Consider the following 25,331-nt stretch of genomic DNA (forward strand, 5'->3'; position numbering starts at 1 on the left):
AGAATTAAATAGAGGCTCCATATAGCACTATATTAATCAACAATGGCATCTGCTTGGCCAAGATCCTTCTATTATTATTATTATTATTATTATTATTATTATTATTTAATAATAATAATAATAATAATAATAATAATAATAATAATAATACAGGTATTTCTATACCGCCTTTCTTGGTCCTCAAATTTCTCCTCGGACTTTATTCAAGGCAGTTTACATAGGCAGGCTAATTAAATCCCTGTAGGGATTTTTACAATTTGAAAGAAGGTTCTATCTTTCATGAAACCACAACATTCAGATGTTTCTTTCTGATCTGGTCGCAACATTCTGGCCTCCATCCTCCCACACTCAGAGCAGATGGAATAACTCTGCTCAGCTTGTCAGCTGCTTCAAGGTCGCACGGTGCCGGTGGCCTCAAACTGGCGACCTGCGGATGTTATCCTCAGGCAAATGGAGGCTCTACCCTCTAGATCAGACCTCCTGCCCTCTAGACCAGACCTCCTGTATTTACTCACAAATACACCTGTTCAATAATGTTAATTCAAATTTCTCCTTACAGTTTCAGGCCATTTTACTGTTTTCTGTTCAACATGGCTAGGGGATAAGTGATGAATTGCTCCTTATTGAAGTCCTATTCATACACTATCAAAATGGCTACAAGTGTACTCAAACAGAGAGCCAATGGAAGCATGCTAGCTAGAATGTTCCATGCCAGAATGTTCCATGACTGCTCTCCAAGACATTTGGAGAGTCTTGTGGTGAGGTAAGCACTGAATCCAAGGAGGCTTTCTCTCCACATTCTGGAATGGTCACTCAGGGTTCCAGAATGCAAGAAGCTTTCCCAGTTTCAGTGCTCCTCAGGAAAGCATTCTGGAGAGTGCAGGGAACAGGGCCATGGAATGTGTTGTGTTGGTGGGGAGGGCACACTAGCAAATGCACTCCCATTCTCTGCCTATTTGGGTATATAGTACCCATTTTGAACAGGGCTTCAGTCAGCTTCTAATGTATGCAGGAGTTTGGGGCTTTAATTATTAGTTTCCTTGTTTTTTCTTTCTTTTAAGTTTTCTGTGTCACCATTTAAAAGACAGACAAATAATAAAAGGAACCCAACAATTAAATCACACCCTTCCTTGCTGGGAAGACAACATTAATAAATAAGGACCAATTCATCACTAATTCCCCTGTTGTGCTGAACAGGAAGATATAAAACCAGCTGGACCTGTAAACAGAAAGCTTTTCTGCTACATGCATAATAGCTTTTGAAAGACTCTGTAGTGGTTTGACTGTCCACATTGGACAGGTTGCTGCCGCCTATACATTTATATTTTAAAAATTGCCACAGACCTGGCCTTTAAAGGGAGCAGAAAACAAATTGGTAGTGATGCTGTGTGGACCATCCATAAAATGTGAGTGAATAAAGGATGTCAATTTAGAGAAACGGGCTAGTGTAGAAGCAAGCTTGAGTTCCAACCCGATCCTATCCTCAGCAGGGCTGCTGGGTACAGTAGCACCAAAATGGCAACTGCTATATCCAGCGGTCCTGCCAAGGCTGCTTTCATCCCATTTCCCAAGGAAAGCCCTGGGGCCTACAATGGGGCTTGTCAAGTCTGCACCAGCTATTTTGCCAATGCAGACAAGAGAACCTCTGTGTCGGGCTTTTCAGCCTGGCACAGAGGATAGGATTTGGCAGAGCAGGGCTCCGCTGGTTCCGCCCCACTCCTGGGCCAGTTTCTCCTCCCACCCTTACCATTGCCTTGGAATGCCTCCCCCCCCCCCCCGAAAACCCTTACCGCTGCCTGGAGCTCTTACCTTGCTCTGGGTGGTGTCCATCCAGCACTGAGCCTCGCACTGATACTGGTGCTCCCTCCTCACAAGTTGCCATAAACATGCTTTACAGCACATTTATGACACCCAGTGCTAGCTCTGGATTGGATTAGACCAGTGTTATTCAAACTGTGAAGCGCAGCTCGTTAGGAAGGTGCCAGGAACTGAAAGGGGAGACGCAGGATGACCTCTCGCAGCAATACAGTCACACCCCTGGGCAGAATAGGAGCCCATCTTCTGCCCATCTCTGCGCTTTTTTTTTAAGCAGAAGAAACAGGAGTTGCTCAGCTGCGAGAGTGGCTGCTACCACCCCGCCCTCTTCTCCCTCCACTTCGAGGCTGCCGCCTTCTGTGTTCGCTGCATGTTGTTTGCAAAGCTCTTCCACTCCAGCTCCCATCTGGCAAGTACCAAGCATGCTCATTTTGCTTTCCTTGTCCTTGCTGACGGTCAGAAAGAAACCCTCCTTGATCCTTGTCTGGTTGGCTCCTAGTTCCCAGCCTGGGATCAATTCTCATCAAAGTGAAATCTCTCTTTTCAACCCCCTTTCCTCTTCCACTCCCCCCTTTCCATCTCCAAACCTTCCTGCTTTCCTCCCCCTCCCCTTAAAGTTGTTTCCATGCAGTTGGCAAAGGGGGAGGGGAGAGATAAGCACACACTTTACTTGGCCAGGAGCAGAAAAAGGACACTGTTTTTAAAGTGATTTATTAATCTTGTTGTTTGACTGAAGAGGAAAGGCTGTATTTTTAAAGTGATGAATCTTGCTATTTGAAGGGAATACTTATCAGCCATTGATGAAGTGATTGCCAGGCCAATCCTATTCACACTTTCCTGGGAGTAAGCCCCATTGACTCTAATGGGACTTACTTCTGAGTAGACATGCATAGGCTTGAGCTGTGCATCTCCTAGTATAGGAGACAAATCAGCCTCCTAACCAAACCCTTATCAGCTCTGATATATTTTCATGGTCTATTTTTGTTTTCCCCACCAACTGCTGGAAAAATTTAATTTCATTCAATTAATAAAGGGTTCAATCCTATCCAAGGAGAATGGGAGAAATGACTAGTTGGATTGGGGTTCACAGGGGTGTGTTTGTGTAATGTTGGTCAGACTGGTTGTTCACAAAGTTCATTTGATAAAACTATTCTATTGGTATGCTTACAAAGTTAAAAAAATGAGTTTTCCTGGACCAGACAAAATCTACCTACTCCAGTATCCTGTCTCCAACAGTGATCAGCCGCTGATCATTTCTAAAGCATGTATATTGCTGTGTATTAATAATATATTTTTAAGATCTGCATTTAATTAATGATATGATTAATATAATTAATATTAATATAGTTAACATTTCTGGCCACTTCCTGTTTAATGATGTCACTTCCAGCCCTCAGGAACATGATGGGGAATCATGGCCAACGGCCACGGGGGTCAAGGGAGCCACTGGCCGGAAAAGTTTGAGTACCACAGGATTAGACCCTCAGTCTTACTCTTACACATTCTGAAAAGTGTAAAAATGAAGGCAGCGTTAGCTATCAAAAATGTGGAAAGCACTGATTGAGGCTCATCCCACATGCATGCTGACTGCTGAAGACACAAATGGTTTCAGCCCAGTTCTCAATTTTACATTATACTGCAATGTCAGTGATGTCAATTGTGCAAAGTAAGACAAACATAGTACCAACAAGTCATTGTTAGATTTTCACACAGTCAGATAGATGATATTGACTGGTTTGTTTTATCCAGACATCGAGTACTTCCCAAGGACCTGGGATGCCTGACTTTTATCCTGTTTTACTGTTATAGTCAACAGTCAACAAAACCTTTATTAGGCATAAACATTTGATAGGTGAGAACTCTGTACAGGAATCGTAGAGAGTATAAACCTAAATAGTACACAAATATATGTATAAGTGCACACCTATGTGTACACACAGATACAACGTACATTACATTTTACAAACAAACATGAATTATTTAAAAGACAGAAACAATCAGTTACTCTGCGGATCTTGCCAGTATGTAGCCTACTCAGTGATTACTTGGTACAGAAAGCTTGGCTCGATTCAGAATACTCAAATTTAGGAACTGTGCGACTGAGAGGGTTGTATGTTCTACATCACCTGCTAGAAGGAATTGAATTATATCTTTCTCAGAATGCCCTGTTTTGGGATGGAGCAAGGGAGAGAGAAATTGCTGCCTTAGTACTTGATATCTGGGACAGTGCAACATGATGTGTGTGGATGATTCTACTTCGCCTAAATTGCAGCTACATAAACGATCTTCCCTGGAGGCGTTTCTAAATCTGCCATGCAAGTCATTAGAGGGGGTCACATTACAGCGTGCCAAGGTAAAAGCCCTTCTCTCCAGGGGGTGTATTAGGAGGGACAGATAATTTGGTTGTTGACCACTTGTGATTTTAAGTTGAAAATTCAGAGGGGAACATTTTTTCTGTGTTTACTGTTATAGATATCGTTGCAAGATGTAAGACGCTGTTGTTGTAGTTATTGAGAATATTAATACTTATATACTGCTTTCAACAAAAATGTTTACAAGGTGGTTTACCGAAAAATAAACTAAATGGCTCATTGTCCCAAAGGAGCTCACAATTGAAAAAGATGTAAAGGAACACCAGCAGCAGCCACGAGAAAAGACCCTGCATTGGAGTGAAGAGGGACAGTTCTTCGAAGGCAGACATGCCAACAAAGAGGACTGTGGAAAGGGGACTGGAAAATTGCAGGGAGGCTCTTGATGCCATAATGGCTCAATGAAGCCTCCATGTTTACAGAAAGGGAGACACTGAATTCCAATAAGAGGGGAGGGCCCTGGCTGCAGGCTTCATGGAGATCTAGTGACTGCGAAACCTGATCTGACCCAGAGGGCTCTTTTTCAGTTCTTGTGGACCTTTTCTATAAGATACAAGCAATAAAAGCATATGCTGACATAGCCCTTTGTGTGTGTACATGAAAGGAATTCCTATGGAATTAATAAGGTTTACTCCCAGGTCAGTGTGGATAAAATTGCACCCTTAAAGGGCCAATGAGGGTACCCACACTCGAGTTACCACAATTTTTTTGTTTTTAAAAGTCATAGCCTCCCTGTGATTCATCTTATTTCAAGGGTATGGCATCTGCTTATTGACATATGACTTTTCCTGTGTGCGCAGGGCTAAACCTGGGTGTAATGCAGACAAAATTAAGTACTACACAACCCAGTATTAGACATGTTTACTTATGGTTCAATCAAATGGACTTGCTCCCAGGTAAATGTGGATAGGATTACAGTTTTCAAATATTATCTATTTCAGTGGAAGAATTAAGACATGCTTAGCTGTCCTTCATTTCAATGAATGGGATTTAAAACTGTGTACATGTTGCTTAGACTATGCCCTTTATGACTAACATGTTCTTCCCTAGAAGTGTCTAAAATATTTGCACTGTTAAGCATCGTTGCTTTGGGTTTCTAATTGTTCACCATGTAAAACAGGATGTTGGACAAAATGGACCTTTAGTCTGAGCCAGCAAGACCCATGTTCTTCTGTTATATTGCTGATTACTACTATGCCATTCTGCTTGATGAACAATCCTTTGTAACTTGGAGGTTTGCATACTAATTACTTTTCCATTCAGCCTGATGGAAGAATCCTGTGGAACTGGGAGGCTTGTATAACCTTACGCCCACAGAGGCACCTACTTTGTACCTCTGGGGCCAACACAGCAACAAGTGTCAACACCAAACAGACTTCTAGAAGTGTTCCATGTATTTAGCTACGCATGAAGAAATCATATGGTGTTCTTTCTGATTCAATGACTGGCTGAATCACTAGGAAAATAACATTCTCTTATCTGCAACTTACGTGAATGCTGAGATTTGTATTTGCTTTTCCTGACTTAAGATACACAGTGGGAGGAGGGGTTACTTCCCTTTTCACTCTTTGTCACCACACACAATGGAAAGCAAGCAGGATTTCTTGTGACATGCACCATTAAAAAGGGTTGTTATGGAGAAAATTAATTACCGGTATATCGGGTGCAAAAGGTGGTTGATCTAAGCAGTAAGTGTATGGAGCTGTTCCTGCCTGGCTATTTAAGAAACTGGATGCTTGCACCCAGTGGCGTAGCTAGTGGCAGAGCCATTTTAGAAATGGGCTGTGTCAGAATGCCAGATGCAAGGGAGAGCACCAGGATGCAGGTCTCTTGTTATCTGGTGTGCTCCCTGGGGCATTTGGTGGGCCGCTGTGAGATACAGGAAGCTGGACTAGATGTGCCTATGGCCTGATCCAGCAGGGCTGTTCTTATGTTCTTATGGAACTGCCTTTCTAAGGCCCCCTTTTGTTTTGAACAAATTCAGTGTTGGGAGAGTTAGGACAGACAAAAGAAAATATTTCTTTACTCAGCGCATGGTTGGTCTGTGGAACTCTTTGCCACAGGATGTGGTGACGGCATCTGACCTGGATACCTTTAAAAGGGGATTGGACAAGTTTCTGGAGGAAAAATCCATTACGGGTTACAAACCATGACGTGTATGTGCAACCTCCTGATTTTAGAAATGGGCTATGTCAGAATGCCAGATGCAAGGGAGGGCACCAGGATGCAGGTCTCTTGTTATCTGGTGTGCTCCCTGGGGCATTTGGTGGGCCGCTGTGAGATACAGGAAGCTGGACTAGATGGGTCTATGGCCTGATCCAGTGGGGCTGTTCTTATGTTTCTTATGTTTCTTATGTTAAAGCACTAAGTTTTGCAGGGAGCCTCACTGCAGTGTGCAAGCAGCCCCTCCCCCTCCCCTAACCATTCCCGGTGGTGGGAGCAAAACCACTGGGAATGGCTCTGAAGGGGAGAGGAGGTGCTACTTGTATGCCACAGTGAGGCTCCCTGCAAAACTTAGTACTTTGCACCCCTTCTAGCTATGCCACTGCTTGTACCAATCAGTATTTCACATTTCTGAAAATGCAACTGGAAAAATGTGACTCCGGGTGAACAGATTGACAAAAAAATGTTCTGTGAGATGAGAAGAGTTTAGCTGCTCCCCTATGACCATTCAGAGTTAGTTACATATAATCAATGCTCATTAGATTTTCAGATGTGCGGCTGCCAGAGCACTCCTGATGCATTAAATAGTAATGTAGAAACACTTCCTCTGTTTTCCCCAACATTAGACACAGGAAATAGTTACAGTTGCTTGATGCTTAGACAAAAAGGAGGCCAATCAAATTGGTAAACCATTTCCATGACACTTGGTATAAAGTCCCACCAAGAGTTATTTGTGTAGAATCATGAAATCATGCAGTTTAAAAGCAGTGATGGTCACCTAGTCCAGTTCACCCCCTATATCCCCCTTCTAACTAGGCAAAGAGACACTTTTTCAAATGGTGTTCCTCTTATATTTAGCAAAGGGAGAGTGGCAGCTCAGCCCTATCCCCGGCAGCCCATAGCACACAGCTCCGCTGATGGAGTGCACACTGCATGTTGGGGGTGGGGAGACAAGACAGCCCAGGAAAGGTAAATCTTTTTTACTTATCTCCCTGTAGGCTGCCTGGTCTCCAATGGATCTCCTTGGACCTACACCAGATCTCTTGCTGATGTAAGTGAGGAGACTCCTGGGTTGAGAAGGGAGGATAGGATCTTGGTGTGTGCCAGTGTAATGCCAAAATCGACGGCAAAATTTAATGGGATCTGGGGATGGGTACAAAGAGGTTCTCTGGTCATGACTGGATGTGTTCTGAGGTGCAGGGAGGCTGTTTCCAGCCTCCCCCGTCTCAGAAGGCCTGTCAAAGGTCTCTGATACGCACGTCCAGTTTTTTGAAAAACCAGAAGTGCACCTTAGAGGACTCTGATAGACCTTCTGAGATGCAGGGAGGCCTGGCACAACATCCCCACACCTCAGAACACCTCTGGGTGCAACTAGAGGGCACCCCTGAACATGTCCGGAGTGTACAGGTCAGCCCTATAGACGCAGTCATGGGGCCACACTGAGTTGAATCCGCAGGTTCGGAACCCGCAGATATTTAAAGCCGACCTGTATTTTATTGTCATTAATTTGTACATTAAATTTGTATCTATGCTGCAGATACTTGAAGGATTATAAGATCCATCTCTCAAGAAAGATGCTGTCTTGGTTAATCCAATCCAGTAATCTACTGGCCAACACAGTAGGCCAGTAAGCTCCAGTGTAACCAGAATTATAGAAACCCAGAAAATAGTAGAAAACCCAGCAAACGGTAAACAAAACAAGACAGGAGATACAGCTAGAGAGAGAAATAGCATCCCTGAGCCCCTGTCTGCAGCAGAGTTGGCAGTATTTCTCCAATGGAAGACACAAATGTTTGTACTTTTTATGAATGTAACACCAATTTTTTTTATTTCCTGTCTCTTAAGCCCCCTTCCCCGTTTCTAGCATTTTTATGTCCTGCCAGCATATTGTCACACTTGCAACTTCCTTTCAGGAAACATCAAGATTGAATGCATTTCCTCCCTTATGCTCCAGTTTTGTAAACTTGACTAGTCATGCTGCTTTGCTACCTTGTCAATCAAAACAGAAGAAAAGCAAGGTTAAAGATGATGTTAGAGGTGATTTGCAGGGTGCAAACTGAGAAGGTTGGCCTGCCACTTTGATAGCTTGGAAGCAGCAAGGGAGCATGGGGTAGTGGCAGTGGTTCTCAAACTTTTTGGAGGCCCTGGAGGCTGCTGCCTGATTTACCCACATCCCACATCAAGCTTTGCACTGACTTCAAACATCAATTCATTACCATCACTGCCTCCATAGCTGGGGAAGGCAAAGTTACATGCAACTGAGTGTCATCAGCATACAGATGACACCTCACTCCATACCCCAGGATTACCTCTTGCAAGAGTTGCAAGTCAATGTTAGACAGCATAAATGACAGAATGGAGCTTGCACTGAATAGGAATTTTCTAGCACCACATTTGGAATCTACCTTCTAAGAAGGTCTGCAATCACTGCTGCACAGTTCCCCCAGTGTTTCCCAAACTTTTTAGACTCTAGAGCAGGGGTGCCCAAACCCCGGCCCAGGGGTCACTTGTGGCCCTCGGGGGCTCCCAATCAGGCCCTTGGGGAGCCCCCAGTCTCCAATGAACCTCTGGCCCCCCAGACACTTGCTGGAGCCCATGCTGGCCCGATGCAACTGCTCTCAGCGTGAGGACGACTGTTTGACCTCTCACCTGAGCTGTGGGATAAGGGCTTCCTCCACTACTTGCTGTTTCACGTCTGTGATGCAGCAGTGGCAGTGAAGGAAAGGCTGGTCTTGCTTTGTGCAAGGCCTTTTATAGGCCTTGAGCTAATGCAAGACCTTCATTCATTCATATAAGTTCCATCTCTAATAAATTCATTTATGTAAATTTATTCAAATTTTAACTGTAAATTAATTCTTCTTTTTCCCAGCCCCCGACACAGTGTCAGAGAGATGATGTGGCCCTTCTGCCAAAATGTTTGGACACCCCTGCTCTAGAGGTTGCTGCCTGATTTATAAAATGCCAAGGGGGTGTGGCTATAATGGTGATAAGGCAGCAGTACTCCATCCCAAGGTAGCAGCTTGTTTAACCCTTGCACATAACCTGATCTGCCCTGTCAGTTTCATTAACCACCAAAAATTGGGTCACAACCCACTGGTGGGTCCTGGACCCATAGTTGGAGAACCACTGGGATACTGGCATTTTGGGTGAGGGGTTGGTTGAAAGAGGAAGGCAGTGGCACTGTTCCCACACACACACACTCATACTGCCCCTGAGCTCTAAGGGTCAAATCACACATTATACAGAGGTCAAACTGCTTGGGTTTTATAATACAGTTGGTCTGCATCTTATATAGACTTTACTTGTGTAAACTCAACAACATTTTAAATAATGCAGGCTATTCCACCCCCCATTCCACTCACCAAGTATATCTCCTGGAGTGAGTGTTCTCTTGGTCTCCATTCTGGACTGCCATTTGTAGTTTTTAAAGAGGTGGTATATATTTTTCAGATTTAAGGGATTTTCAAAGTAATTTTGAATATATGTGACATTAGCTTTAGGTGCTGACTCTGGAACGTAACCCTCACATAAGATGTGGGCCAACTATAAATAAGTCCTTGAATCTTTTCTATGGACAAAAACACCTTGAAGGAGCAATTTTGATAGGAAAAGATCTGATCCCATTCCCCATTTGCCTTTGCTAATGATTACAGCTTCTAGTGGCTGCTTTACATCCTCCCCCCCTCCCCAAAAGAAAGTGATGGAATGTTACACAGAATTCCATGTAAAATGTAGTTTAAGGCTAAGAATGGCAACATTTCTGAGTATGCATCTGGTAATCCAAGCTAGAGGTGTCTGTTTCAGGCTGGTTTGCTGCCAACGTTGCATATACGCAACAGGGACCAAATGTATACATCTGTGGGCTGGACAAAAATGGGTTAAAGATATCAGGATGGGCTTTTTTCTATGGGCATGTATTAGTCTTGTACCAAAGTTTGTGACAGATCGTTGTTGTCTTGTTAGCCCCAGAGTTTTAAAATTATCCCTCAGACAACTGAGATGTTTATTTTTCCATGATGAAAGACCTTTCAAACTATCTGTCTTTGCCATCACTACAACCCAACAGCATTTAGAAACTGAAGCTCACTGATTGAAATGCTCTTGAAATCAAGCAAGCAAAGACTATTTACTTCAATCCCATCGTAGTTTCAGACCTTGCCTATTTATGGCAGCACAACTACAAAATTGTGGAGTTGGCTGTGGTATACGGTGATGAATGGCAGGAAGTGGGAAACCCATAAGTAATGATATAGTAGAAACTCAGCTGCACACTGGCCAGCCAGGCTAGATCCATGACAGCCTCATTTCCTTAGACTGAGAGTGAATGAAGTTAGGAGGAGCCCTTATGCAGCTTGTCAATTCAGACCTTCACTGGGATGGGGATTAAAGAATTGTGTGGGTGTCTGGCTGGAGAAATATGAAAGGGCAGCAAAATGGAGAATTTCTGAGTAGGTTAATTTTCTTCAGTTATGAACTATTCCTGTTGCTGAACTGATTATAACTGTGATATTATCCTAAGCTGTTTATTATTTGTGAGATAGGGCAAAGCTTATTATATTAAATTATTTCAGATCTGTTCCATTTATGACTATTTTCAAGTTTTTGCACCTATTTTTCTCAAAAACAGCTGCATAATTATCATCCATACATGTGTGCCTGACCACAGCAAACTGTCAAAGGGTTACTAAGACAGTGGTGGTCTTGATACATTTCCTATGCTTTTTAAAGAGCAGTGCAACAGGAATAGACTACATTCCAGCATCATGGTGCAGAGTAAATAGAAGATCTCAAAAAGCAACTTAGTGGGCTTACTGAAAGTTTTACATATTCATCTTGGCCAGTTTGAAAGAAAGAGACTGGGGTCCTATAGAGCTGCTGCATTCAAGTTTATTTTTTCATTGAGCTATCCACTGCAACCCAAATATATCAAAATCAGACACCTAGCAATGTCAGTCGCTATTTTTAAAGCATCATGGTTTTCTCACTTGAAAATTTGCTCTTACGTCTTGGTTAAAACCTCCATCAACAATGGGTGCTGCTTATCAAGACGAACAGGCCTTGCTGAGGGAGAGTCAGCATGGCTTCTGTAAGGGTAAGTCTTGCCTCACAAACCTTATAGAATTCTTTGAAAAGGTCAACAGGCATGTGGATGCGGGAGAACCCGTGGACATTATATATCTGGACTTTCAGAAGGCGTTTGACACGGTCCCTCACCAAAGGCTACTGAAAAAACTCCACAGTCAGGGAATTAGAGGACAGGTCCTCTCGTGAATTGAGAACTAGTTGGAGGCCAGGAAGCAGAGAGTGGGTGTCAATGGGCAATTTTCACAATGGAGAGAGGTGAAAAGCGGTGTGCCCCAAGGATCTGTCCTGGGACCGGTGCTTTTCAACCTCTTCATAAATGACCTGGAGACAGGGTTGAGCAGTGAAGTGGCTAAGTTTGCAGACGACACCAAACTTTTCCGAGTGGTAAAGACCAGAAGTGATTGTGAGGAGCTCCAGAAGGATCTCTCCAGACTGGCAGAATGGGCAGCAAAATGGCAGATGCGCTTCAATGTCAGTAAGTGTAAAGTCATGCACATTGGGGCAAAAAATCAAAACTTCACATATAGGCTGATGGGTTCTGAGCTGTCTGTGACAGATCAGGAGAGAGATCTTGGGGTGGTGGTGGACAGGTCGATGAAAGTGTCGACCCAATGTGCGGCGGCAGTGAAGAAGGCCAATTCTATGCTTGGGATCATTAGGAAGGGTATTGAGAACAAAACGGCTAGTATTATAATGCCGTTGTACAAATCGATGGTAAGGCCACACCTGGAGTATTGTGTCCAGTTCTGGTCGCCACATCTCAAAAAAGACATAGTGGAAATGGAAAAGGTGCAAAAGAGAGCGACTAAGATGATTACGGGGCTGGGGCACCTTCCTTATGAGGAAAGGCTACGGCGTTTGGGCCTCTTCAGCCTAGAAAAGAGACGCTTGAGGGGGGACATGATTGAGACATACAAAATTATGCAGGGGATGGACAGAGTGGATAGGGAGATGCTCTTTACACTCTCACATAATACCAGAACCAGGGGACATCCACTAAAATTGAGTGTTGGGCGGGTTAGGACAGACAAAAGAAAATATTTCTTTACTCAGCGTGTGGTCGGTCTGTGGAACTCCTTGCCACAGGATGTGGTGCTGGCGTCTAGCCTAGACACCTTTAAAAGGGGATTGGACAAGTTTCTGGAGGAAAAATCCATTATGGGGTACAAGCCATGATGTGTATGCGCAACCTCCTGATTTTAGAAATGGGTTATGTCAGAATGCCAGATGCAGGGGAGGGCACCAGGATGAGGTCTCTTGTTATCTGGTGTGCTCCCTGGGGCATTTGGTGGGCCACTGTGAGATACAGGAAGCTGGACTAGATGGGCCTATGGCCTGATCCAGTGGGCTGTTCTTATGTTCTTATGTTCTTATCAAGTCTCAGCTTTATGGCTGCAATCCTGTACACACTTTCCTGGGAGTAAGCCTCATTGACTACACTGGGACTTGCTTTTGAGTAGACATGCATAGGATGGAGATCTATGTTTACCAGAATGACCACAAAGGAGCTGAAAGCAGGTTGAATGGTCATGCACTTGGTAGAACTGTAAATTTCACATATGGTTAAGCCTAGAAAATAGTCTGAAGGCATGTGACACAGTTCTGCAGTTAAAGCTAAGCAACTCTGCTCTTCTAAGCAGCCTGAATGAGAGACAGCCCAGTGTAAGTGTAAGCTTCTCTGAGCATCTCAGATGAAAAGAAAGCAAGCCCTTCACCTCTGGGAAAGATCTGTACAGATCCACTTTCTGAATACATACATTCATTTTATTTTAAAAATTTCTGTTCCAGCTGTCCAACCAAGGATGATTCACAACAGCAAACAAATGCACACAATAAATAAAATAAGATAAAATTAATCAAATGAAACATCCTGATAAAACAGTAATGAAAAATGTAATTCACAGCAGTGCACACTGAGAAGATAAAAGTATAGCACTGGCTTGTAAACATTTTTGCTTGTAAGCTTCTTGAGGCTTTTGTCATTATAATGAACATTAATGCTGCAAAATCATGCAGTCGATCAATATAAATAATTGTGTGGTTGGCCCTCACACACAATCAATAAGCAATAAAGCCAAATAATACTTTACTGGTACTTTGTAAAGTCATATGGCTTACATCTAAATATTTTCATTTAACTGGGAGGTGATTGAGCTTTTGGGTGGGCCAGATAATTAACATTAGCAAACTTAACAGTTTTTCATCTGACAAAATAGGTTCTAGCCTACAAAAGTTTATCCCAGCCACAATCACTTTGTTAGGCTACAAGCCAACACTGCCTTAAGGGTGCTTAAAAGTCCACTGAAATAATGGGTTTAATTCTGCGTTGAATTGTTGTCATAGGGCCCAATCCTATCTAATTTTTCAGTGCCAGTGCAGTCATGCCAATGGGACTTGCGCTGCACCCTGTGATGGAAAGGCAGTTACAGAGGCTTCCTCAAGGTATGGGAACATTTGTTCTGTTACTTGGGGCTGCATTGTGGGTGCACTGGTGCTGGAATGTTGGATAGGATTGGGCCAGTAGTCCACAATCTACAAGGCGTTTTTGTGTGTGTGTGTGTGTGTGTGTGTGTGTGTGTGTGTTACAGCGGACTCTGCAAATCAATTTTTTTAGCATGCTTTGGTTCACATAGTGTTATATCCATGGTAATGCTTTCATGAATGGAAGCGCCCTCCATGAACACAAGGAGCATTCCGCACATGCAAAGGGTCCTTGCATAAGTGGAAGAGGCCCTTTGTGCAAGCAGAACATTGCACATGGTTTGCTGAACATTGTACATTAAGGGTTCTTCTTTCTCAGAGACAGCTTGCGTTCACAGAGAGTGCTTCCATTCACAGAAGTGATATTCTTAACACGACTCTTAATGTACAATTGAATAGTCTGAAATAAAGAAAAAAGTCATAACTTCTGATTAACTTTCACAGAAGGAGCGGTGAAAGTTATGAACATGATTCTGCCATTATTCACGATCAAGGAAAATATTACGTCAAACTAGATGTCATGGTGGCAGTCGTGTTTGTTGTTCACATTTCTGCACCATTCAGAGATAAAGCAGGGGTCAGCCTAATTTTCACATAAAAATGTTGTGCAGGTGAGGAAAGAATAATCCTCCTCTGTGTTAGTTCCCCATAGTCTGTCACCCAAACTCTTGTATTTCTTAGCTTCAGTACTGGAAGTGAGCTAGACTGGGGAAGAATTACCTGGGCTATAGAGAGGTAAAGTGTGAAGAAGATCCTCATCCTCGTCCTCATGCCCCTTTCAATGTTAAAATTTGACTCCCCCCACTTTGCACATAAACAGTGCAGCCACGTGAATGAAAGTAGTTGTGAACCAACAAACATGGCTGCCACCACCATGTCGCAATTGGCCTCCAGGGAACAGTATTTCAGCAATCCATGGAAATAACCAGGATAATCTCAGCACTGTAATTTCAAAATTGCAGCCTTTGAACATTTCCCTACTGCTAGTGACTAGTCTATTCATAGCTTTGTTCCCCTTGTAAACAAGGCAATTCTTCCCTAATTTTAAGGCTCTCAGCATTAAAAGCCAGGGATGAGGCCAAGAAACAGTTTTGTTCATTTGTGAAACTACAGATAGATGAATGTTGGTGTCCTGTGTGTACTTATTTACTTGGGAATATGCTCCATCACTGAGACATCAGTACGATTTACTTCCTGGTAAATACGGATAAGATCAGGCTGCACATTGTGTGCTTAACTGAAAAAAATAGGGATTGTTTGAAGGACTCAAATGGAAAGAGGGCTTTACGTGGTGAGAGAGGAATTTATAAGTGCATGATGCCCCTAGTGCAGTATTTGTGGTCATGGCAAATTATTCAGCACTGCCGTCTCAGGCAGCGAGCGGCTAAGGGTCCCTATTCTAGTACTTCCATCAGCTGGCTTGGAATGTTTTCCAATTTTTCCAAAATTTGCACTTTGAGATTCTAATGCCAAGTCCTGTTTCTCCAGCCCAGAGTCTGCACAGCAATCTAAGCCGACCTGTCTAATCTCACAGTCTTGGATCTTCTGACATAGTGGTTCTCACACATTTAGTACCGGGACCCACTTTTTAGAATAAGAATCTGTCAGGGCCCACCAGAAGTGATGTCATGACCGGAAGTGACATCATCAAGTAGGAAAATTTTTCACAATCCTAGGCTGCTATCCTACCCACACTTACCCAGGAGTAAGTTCCATTTACTATCACTGTTAAAAGAATATACATAGTAGCTTATTAAAGTACAGGTCTGCAATATTTCTCCAAATGCAGTCACATACCATGAGAGCATCAAGTCTAATATATTAAAAATAAAATATTGAAATGAATGGGGACACCACTGAAATTGGCTCGCGACCCGCCTAGTGGGTCCTGACCCACAGTTTGAGAAACACTGTTCTAACAGGTTGTACAATAGCAGAAACGGACCTGCAGCTTCATGGTGCCTGAGCTGTTTTAGCTGTTCCTTTACGTGCCGGTCTGATTATTGGTTGATGTGAATCCATAAGCCTGTGGATAGTAGGGCTTGGCCTACACATGTGAAGGTGGAAGACTGTATCACTTCAGACTATAGGCAGGTGTGCTGAGGATGCTGTTTTTGAATGCTCCCTCACATTTCTTGCAGAAACAAAACAAAAAGGCTAGTATTTGTGTAAGACAGGTCCTACCAACCCATTTCCTGTTGTTCTCTTCTATTTGCAGGGATTTTTTTTTCACCTAGGACAACATTCAAAAACTATATCACCCACCTGCAGTGTGCTTCAACTGTTACCCTGCAAATGCCTGATCTCATCTGATCTTGGAAGCTAAGCAGGGTCAGGCCTGGTTAGTACTTGGATGGGAGACCGCCTGGGAATACTGGGTGCTGTAGGCTTATACCATAGTCTTTCGAGACTGAAGGTTGCCAACCAACCAGTGTGCTTCTACCATGTCAATCTGCTGCATGCCTATACCAGGCCCCAATTTATTAGGGCAGCAGTTTCCAATCTATGGATCACCAGTGGGTCACAATCTGATTTTTGGGTGGTCACGGGCCAGTGCCAGCTATGGCACTGTAAGCTATTTTGGGATAGTACACGGCTGCCGCAAGGCATCCTGGGGTACTACCCGACCAATGATGTGGGTCATGGGCCAGCACCGGCTGTGGTGCCTAGAGGCCATCTGGGGTGTTACCCAGCTGCCACAAGGCATACTGCCACAAGGCACTCCACAGCCAACCATGTGGGTCAAAGAGCTAAAAAGATTGGGAAGCGCTGTACCAGGGGAAGATGATCCATTAGATGTTCAGGAAGCTCACAACAGAGCTTGAATGCATCGGCTCTCTCCTGCTGTTGCTCACCAGGAGTTGGTATTTATTGACATGCTGCTGTTGAACCTGGATTTCACTCAGCTGTCATGACTAACAGCAGTTGACATGCTTCATGAACATGTCTCTTTTAAGGCCATCATCAGAACTTGTGGCAGTGAATTCCATAACTCATTTTGTTTGGATAGATTATCCAATAAAAGTGTGCATTGTCTGAAAGCATTTTTGTCTCTCCTGAATCTACTGCCAATCAATTTTATTGGATGTACCCAAGATCTAGAATTATGAAAGAGGGAGGAAAATGTCAGTCTATCCTCTTTCTCCATACCATGCATACTTTTGTAAACTTTTAGTTGTCTTTTTTTCTGAGTCCAAAATTTTTAAATGTTTCTTCAAAGGGAGATTGCTCACCCCAATGCTAATTGGTTGGCCTTCTTCAACTCTGGGAATCCACCAACAATAAGGGCGCTGAATGCATTGCTGCTCTTTGTTTTCTGTTGTCTTCTCTAGTACTGTTGGAGGACACTGTTTGCACAGCTAAAGTATGGGGAGATAACACAGGTCCATTTGCTGGTCAGGTGCAGGGTGTTCATTGCCTTAGTCAAATTCAGGCATCATGATGCAACTACAGGATCCTCCCATGGGGTACACCAAGAAGGAAAGAATTCCATTGATTCTGCATCTGCTGCTGCAGCTGCTTCATGAAGCTATGCGCATAACCACATATATGCGGTCACATCTAAATTCACCCCACATTCTTGAGTGTTCTATTTGCTCATGGTTGCTGTGAAGTGATATTTTTGATCCGTAATGCACATGTTATCTTGATCCCAGCTTTCATCATATCCATGTTGTTACCTTAAATTTGGAAGAGGGAAAAGTAGATCAGATATGGTTGTAGTACATAGAAACTACAATAAACAAATGGACAGTTTGTTGGAATACCATTGTGCCAGTTCAAGGGACTCAGGGCTATTCTGTTAATCAGTGGCATCTATACTTAGGATCCCTTAACATGGATTGTGGATGGGCTTGTACATGCAGTGCACAGGCTTAGAGCCCAATCCTATGGGCCTTCAGCACTGGTGCTGAGCTCCAGTACCAGCACTAGGTGTTGTGAATGTGCTATAAGGCATGCTTATGACACTGGGGGAGGAAGGAGCACCGGCGCCAGTTGGCGTGGAGCCTCAATGCCACATGGTTAGCTAGCTGGTGCTCTTCCAGCACTGGCTGGCAGTGAGTATTTTATGGCAGTATCCTGGTGCCCACAGGATGTGGTGGTTGCCATTTTGGCACAGTTGGAACCATGGGTGCCAGGAGCCATAGGATTAGGCTGTTAATCAAGTGTTGATAGCATCTCCATGGAGAGAAAAGGGTTAAACTGTCCACCTCCAGATTTTCCTGCTGAAAATCTCCCCCAATGTTATGTACTCCCAAAACAATTATTTGAAGCCAACAACCACTTCAGGGATGACCAGTAGCTTCAGGGAGCAATTTTCTAATGGAAAATGGCCGAAGGGGAAATAATTAACCTTCCCTTTCCTGTAGTCACACCTAGGACCAGAGCTGGAGCTGGCAGCTGCTCTTAGTTAAAGACGTGCTTCTGCTTTTAAGCATGCCTCTGAACCACCCAACTAAAAGCCCAATCCCATCCACACTTTCCTGAGAGTAAGCCCCATTGACTCTAATGAGACTTACTTCTGAGTAGACATGCATAGGATTGGGCTATAAGACAATATATTGTTTGACCAGGACTATGTTATATCATTGTCACCTGTGCTATACTTCCAAGTGGGGGGTGGGGCGTCCTGAATGTGATGCCTTTCCCCTGAACTGCTACTACACCAGAGCCAAGACCAATGGACTCCACTATGAGAACAAAGCGAGGCAGAGAAAGACCATCCTCAAAAGGCTTTCTCCCCACTAAACAGAGAATCCCCCAAACCCTGTCCAATAGCATATAGCCAAGGACTGAGGAGGGCTGCAACAAAGCCCTGACTTTGTTCAACCAATCACAAATAGGTAAAGATTTAAAACCTAAAAAAAGTTTATTAAAAATATAAGGAGTGGAAGTTGGATAGTACAAAGAGAAAATAATAAAACAATAAAATAAACAGGTTTGGAAAACAGTTTGGGCATTGGCAATAGCAAAATTACAAGCAAGACATTACAGGCAAACATAAAAGCAAAATAATTCTCTAATATGTCTAAATTTCACTGTTACCCTAGCTTTATTTACAGTACAAGTCTATGTGTGTTTACTCAGAAGTAAATTCCTCTGTGTTCGCTAACCCTCAGGTAAGTGTGCATAGGATTTCAACCTTACTCCAGTATTGGTGTGGGGAGTCTATTACATTACAAATTTTGGAGTGGGGGAATGACCCCACATAGATGCATTCTTTGAGGGAGCCAAGCCAGAACCAAAACCTGGACTTGATCTTGTGAAACTTGTGTAGGACCTATCATTCTTGGGGAAACCAGATAAAAATAAGAAATCCACAAAACTACCTGTCTGCTTGACCATGTGGTCTTTCTGCAATGATGTTGATTTCAAAAGAGCACACTGGGGGAAAACACCACATGTGCTTATTTTACTACTTGTCATGAATCATTCCCATATCTTTCTACTGTCCCTATTTACCAGGGACAATCCCTTACTTTTTCTTACCAGTTCCTTTTTGTTCTGGGATGAGCACTATGGAAATTCCTTTTTAAAATATAAGAGTAACTCACTTTCCTTCCACTTTATTAATATACTGATTATGAAAAAGAGCAGTCACTAGTAGACCTCTTTCAGAGAAGCAGTGCATGACAGATGACTGCAGAAAAAATGAATACAACTGGGGCTGGCAACTTTTCAATAATCATCTCCTTGTAGTTGTGCCTTTAAGAGCTGCCTGAGGTGCTGCAGCAATGCACAGGTGATGTTGTTGTTTACCTCCAGGTCATGGGAAACATCAGCTGCTCCTTGTTGTCAATCAAGCTGCTCTTAAAGCTAGGGTTCCCAACCCATGGTCCGCAGACCACTGGTGGTCCACAACATCTCTGGTGAAAAAAAAAAAAGCACTTCCAGGCAGAAAAAAGCCTCTGCAGCGCCAGCAGCCAATCAGAGCATACCCTTTCTCCATCTCCTGCCTCCCCCCTGCACCTCCCTTCCCTCCTTGTCTGTGAGTGCCCAGACAAGCAAAAAAGTGAAGCGCAGGCACCTTGTAAGGTGCGCGCACATTTGTGCATGCAGAGGAGAGGTGCCCTGCTGCCCACTGCCTCCATTCCTTGACCCTGTGCCTTCAGGTGAGCCCTGGCAGCCTGGTTTCTCAGGAGTCAGATCAGGACTCCAGCCAGCCTGGGGAGTCCCTTTTGTGGGAGGGGGGACAGGCTCCCAAAGGCATTGTTGGCTGGCTGGCTTGGGGGGTGGGGTTTCCCTGGGAGTGGGTTTCTCTGGATGTGATTTCCCTGGGAGTGCAGACTCCAGCTGGCCAGGGAACACAGAGGAAGGGAGTTGGAGGCAGTGTGGCAGCAGGAGAGGGGAGAAACAATATTCTCAACCCCCAGCCCTGGTACCTCCTCCCCAGTTGGCAGGATTGGGCCCCTGGATGTGCTCTTCTAACGCCCAGGGGTGGAGCAAGGGATCCAGGCAACCAGGTTTTGGCACCCCTTTTGGAGAGGGAAACAGGCAGCATCTCTGCTATCTTACTGCAAGCTGCCCACCTGGGGAGAAGCAATTCCAGAAGTTGCAGAACAGGCACCACCGTAGCCAAGTACAGCAGGTGCAACCCCTGACTTTTCCTCCTCAGAGAGCAGCAGCAGCTTTGTTCATGGGGAGCCCTCCCCCACCCCACACTTGGCCAGTTCCCCTATCTCCTCAGATTGCAATCCTATGCATGCTTACCTTGGAGTAAGCCCCATTGACTATAATGGGACTTACTTCTGAGTAGACATGCCTAGAATGGGGCTGTTAGTCACACTGTAGCTGTGATGGACTTCTCCAGAAATTTCTCCAAACCCTTTTCAAAGGCATCTAGTCTAGACACCATCATCACATCTTGGGGCAAGGAATTCCACAGAATAATGGCAGAGTAGGCAGCTGTTGTTTTGTGGCTGCAGCCTACCTATAGGCTTGCTCACACTCTCTTAGCTCCAACCAAAGTTGGAGCCCTGGCAGCTAGAGCATGCTAGTCCACAGCTAGAGCATGACAGCAATTAGAACAGGAAGTGAAGAGAGGCTCCCCCCCCCCCAAGACCTTGCAGTGCACACCAAAGGGACTTTTCTTTCTGAGACATGCAGCAGCCATTCTGAGATGTTGCTCTGAGCTGGTGCTTCTCCTTCAGGACCAACCTGCCCAAATTGTGCTGAACACTTTCCTAAGGACTCTGGACTCACAAGTGGGGGGAGCAGGGCCAGGGCTGTGTAACAAAAGGAACTGTGGAGGGATATGTGTGCTTTCTGTTGGCTCATTTAACTACCTTGCATGATTTGTCTATAATCCCCTTGTGCTTACCCTCTCCCTCTTTGAGGTGTTTTTCCACACTTAAAAGAGGCAAGGGCTGTGTGTAATGTGTTCTGGTGTGGGGGAAAAGAGACTGGATTGATTTGGGTGGGTGTGAAAACCTCTGAGTTGTGGGGGGGAATTATTTTGTGTTCCATGTATTCCATGTAAACCCAAGACTTTCACAGCTAGTGAAGCAAATGCAAGCACAACCATCACATTAATTATTAAATAATCTTATATATTACAAATTGAATTGTATTTTTTGTGTGTGAAGGTGGGGGGGGGGTTGCATGTGGTCCCCTCCTCTCCAAATTTTGCCTTAGTAGTCCCTGAGCTCCGAAAGGTTGGGAACCACTGTCTTAAAGGCACAGCAGGAAGGACAGGCTGAAGAGATGGCAACCCAAACAGAGCAGGCAGAAAAGAGCTTTCTGTAGTTTGGAGACCGTTTGAGCACCATGTGATCTTTGCAGTAAAAATAGTTAGGTATGCGCTTCTCAGCCTACCTTGATGCCTTAAATGCAAATGTAAACTGCTTGAGTTTCTGTGCCATCATTGGCTCCATCTAGTCTCACAGCAGCTCTTGTAAAAGGAAGAAGAAATGAGCTGCAGGCAACCACGTGAACAGCTTCTGTTTTGAATTTCTGATTGTGCCTCGTACCCTTGAACTTCCCTGTGTCTGTTATCTGCAGACTTTTTTCTCTATTCCCTAATTTTCCTTTCCATGTTGTGCTGGAAGCATTTCCCAGACCTCCTGATTAAACCATTGTGCTTGTGATCTGAAAGCACTTAGACCAGGGATGTCAAACATAAGGCCGGGGGCTGGATGCGGCCCGTGGAAGCTTTTTATCTGGCCCTCAGGCTCTCAGCTGCTGAGCAGTACAGAGGTGTTACTGTAAAAGGGCAGCCCCCACAAAAAATGGGCTCTCCCATATCTTGAAATATGATAAAGATTTGCATGTTTTCTCTTCTGTCATAATGAATTCCTAAGTGAGAAAAAGTTCTAATTTTTGGTTATGAGTTGTTTAATGACATCACTTTCTGCCTAATGACATCTGGCCCTCAGCCGGCATCATGAATGCCATTTGGCCCTCGGTATGGAGCAAATTTGACACCCCTGACTTAGGCAATGCTATGTGTCAGATAGAGTTAAATGTCCCCTCAGGGTTGCTGGATTGCAACCTAGAGATCCTGCCAACATCCTTGCAAGTTCTAAGCCAACAGCAAAGGATGCAGCTGCTGCTTTCCTGCCCTGTCCTTCTACCAGTCTCTTTCCTAACCCTTGCAGCATGGAGTTCTCTGGTTTTACTGCACAATGGGCTGAGAAGGATGGGAGGAACAGCAACTGCGTGTATCCTCATTACTTTTCAAGTTACAGACAAGATCTTTAGGACAAGGCCGGCTTATATGCAATTGGAGATATTTCACCCAATTGGACCCAGCACATGGTGGGGGCCCCCACACTGCCCTTCCACCCATCACTGCTTCTACTTGGCCCAAAATTGGGTCACTTCAGCAGCAGCTCCCGCCTACTGCTGCTTCCAATTGGGCCAAAATTGGTGCCATGCAAGCAGCAGCATGTGCACCTCACTCTTTCCCTGTTCTCGTAGTGCCCAGTGCCATCCTCTCCCCTGTCTGATTGGGCTCCTGCAGATGGGGCGGCAACAGGCGAGACTTGGAGAGTGCGCGCTCTCTTCTCCCTCTAGCTGACCTCCCAGTTGCCTATTTTGCACAACCACTAAAGGTACAGGATTCTATCCACCTGCACAGAAGTAGCATCTTTTTTATTGTTCTGGTTCCATTCAAGCTAAGAGCTAAAAAAAATTAGTAGAGGGGCCCCCACGAATGTGTTTCTAATTGGGTCCCACAGCTCCTAAGGCCAGCCCTGCTTTAGGATAAGAACAAAAGAACAGCCCCACTGGATCAGGCCATAGGCCCAACTAGTCCAGCTTCCTGTGTCTCACAGTGGCCCACCAAATGCCCCAGGGAGCACACCTGATAACAAGAGACCTGCATCCTGGTGCCCTCCCTTGCATCTGGCATTCTGACATAGCCCATTTCTAATTGTAACCCATAATGGATTTTTCCTCCAGAAACTTGTCCAATCCCCTTTTAAAGGCATCCAGGCCAGATACTGTCACCACATCCTGCGGCAAGGAGTTCCACAGACTGACCACACGCTGAGTAAATAAATATTTTCTTTTGTCTGTCCTAACCCTCCCAACACTCAATTTGAGTGGATGTCCCCTGGTTCTGGTGTTATGTGAGAGTGTAAAGAGCATCTCCCTATCCACTTTATCCTTCCCATGCATAATTTTGTATGTCTCAATCATGTCCCCCCTCAGGTGTCTCTTTTCTAGGCTGACAACGCCCAAACGCCGTAGCCTTTCCTCATAAGGAAGGTGCCCCAGCCCAACAATCATCTTAGTCGCTCTCTTTTGCACCTTTTCCATTTCCACTATGACTTTTTTGAGATGCGGCGACCAGAACTGGACACAATACTCCAGGTGTGGCCTTACCATAGATTTGTACAACGGCATTATAATACTAGCCGTTTTGTTCTCAATACCTTTTCTATGATCCCAGGCATAGAATTGGCTGTCTTTACTGCCGCCACACATTGGGTCAACACTTTCATCGACCTGTCCACAACCACCCCAAGATCTCTCTCCTGATCTGTCACAGACAGCTCAGAACCCATTAGCCTATATGTGAAGTTTTGATTTTTTGCCCCAATGTGCATGACTTTACACTTACTGAACTTGAAACGCATCTGCCATTTTGCTGCCCATTCTGCCAATTTGGAGAGATCCTTCTGGAGTGCCTCACAATCACTTCTGGTCTTCACCACTCGGAAAAGTTTGGTGTCGTCTGCAAACTTAGCCACAGTAGTTTTCAAACATTTTAGCAGTGGGACCCACTTTTTAAAATGACACTCTCTTGGGACCCACCTAGCTTTACAAGACTTTAGAAAAAGGTGATCTAAAAAAATATTTTATGTATTTATTTTCAAGTAATATTTTGTTGATTTATTTGAAAAAAATTCAATCTACTTTTCATAATGAGGCAGTTCTAATGAAAAGCTTCAAGGCTTGAGGAGCTTAGTTATGTGACCCAGCCTTCATTAGCCCCAGGTCCTGTCATTGATGGACGTGGCAAAAAAAAAAACACCAGAAAAAAGATGCTCAAAGATTTGCCTGCCTATATTTACACAAGCTTGCAATCTGTAGGAGTTCTGCTCTTTGCAGGGGAGTTAGCAGCTCTCTGGTTTTTGAATAGTCTCAGGACTCAAGGCAATTAGTTATCTAATCTTTTCATCATCTGAGTTTTCATGGGAGGCTCTGTGGGACCCACAAGAAATTGGGTCATGACCCACCAAGAGGGTCCCTACCCAGTTTGAGAAACCTGCAATATGGCAACTTTGCCTCCCCAGATTTCCTCCTGTGGAATGGACTGCATGACTAATATATTTGGTGGTATTTATGGAGCACAAGCCAAATTAACTCCCAGGCCTTTTGCAGACCAAATCCCATAATTAATCCTGCAATAGCCTCCATTTCATGAACCAAACTGAAACTGCTCCAGACAAGCATCAGTTTCCACTGCTTATCTCTGCATTCTTCCAAGCATTAAATTCTTCACTGTGCTGCACCTAGTTCAGATAATGATAACCTTGACCTGATACCTCTTTAGGAGGAGGTGTCCCAGCTCACAGTTTGCTTAACATTACAGGGCTGCCATGGAAACGGGAATATACACTCTCAAGTTTGCCTCCTGGTGGGTTTGAATGAAAGACACTTGTATTGAAACTATGTTTTGAAACGCCTTTGTTAATTCCTGACTGCTGAAAAAGAGATTTCCTGTACCCTCTTGCCAACAGTGCTCTCCCTCCCTCCCTCTGTCACACACCTAACACTACATATGTACCCACATTCCAGCTCAGATACAGGTGTGGCTGGCCCAGAATTAAACTCAGTTGGGGAATTTATAATGTAATAATTGCATGTGAATGCAGTGTATGGCTGTTTAGGGACCATTGATTGGATAGCGAACAATCTCAAAGTATCTCCAGTTTAGGCTAACAGTAACCACGAGAACAGAGTTTTCCA

At 44.3% G+C, this 25,331-nt stretch overlaps 1 pseudogene; it reads left to right on the forward strand.

The window, feature by feature from the left end:
- The first annotated feature begins 16,186 nt into the window (after nucleotides 1–16,186).
- LOC136646312 (5S ribosomal RNA) lies at nucleotides 16,187–16,303 on the forward strand (annotated as a pseudogene).
- Nucleotides 16,304–25,331: the final 9,028 nt, after the last annotated feature.

The sequence above is a fragment of the Tiliqua scincoides genome, chromosome 3 (genome assembly GCF_035046505.1).
Source record: "Tiliqua scincoides isolate rTilSci1 chromosome 3, rTilSci1.hap2, whole genome shotgun sequence".
In the NCBI taxonomy this organism is placed as follows: Eukaryota; Metazoa; Chordata; class Lepidosauria; order Squamata; family Scincidae; genus Tiliqua; species Tiliqua scincoides.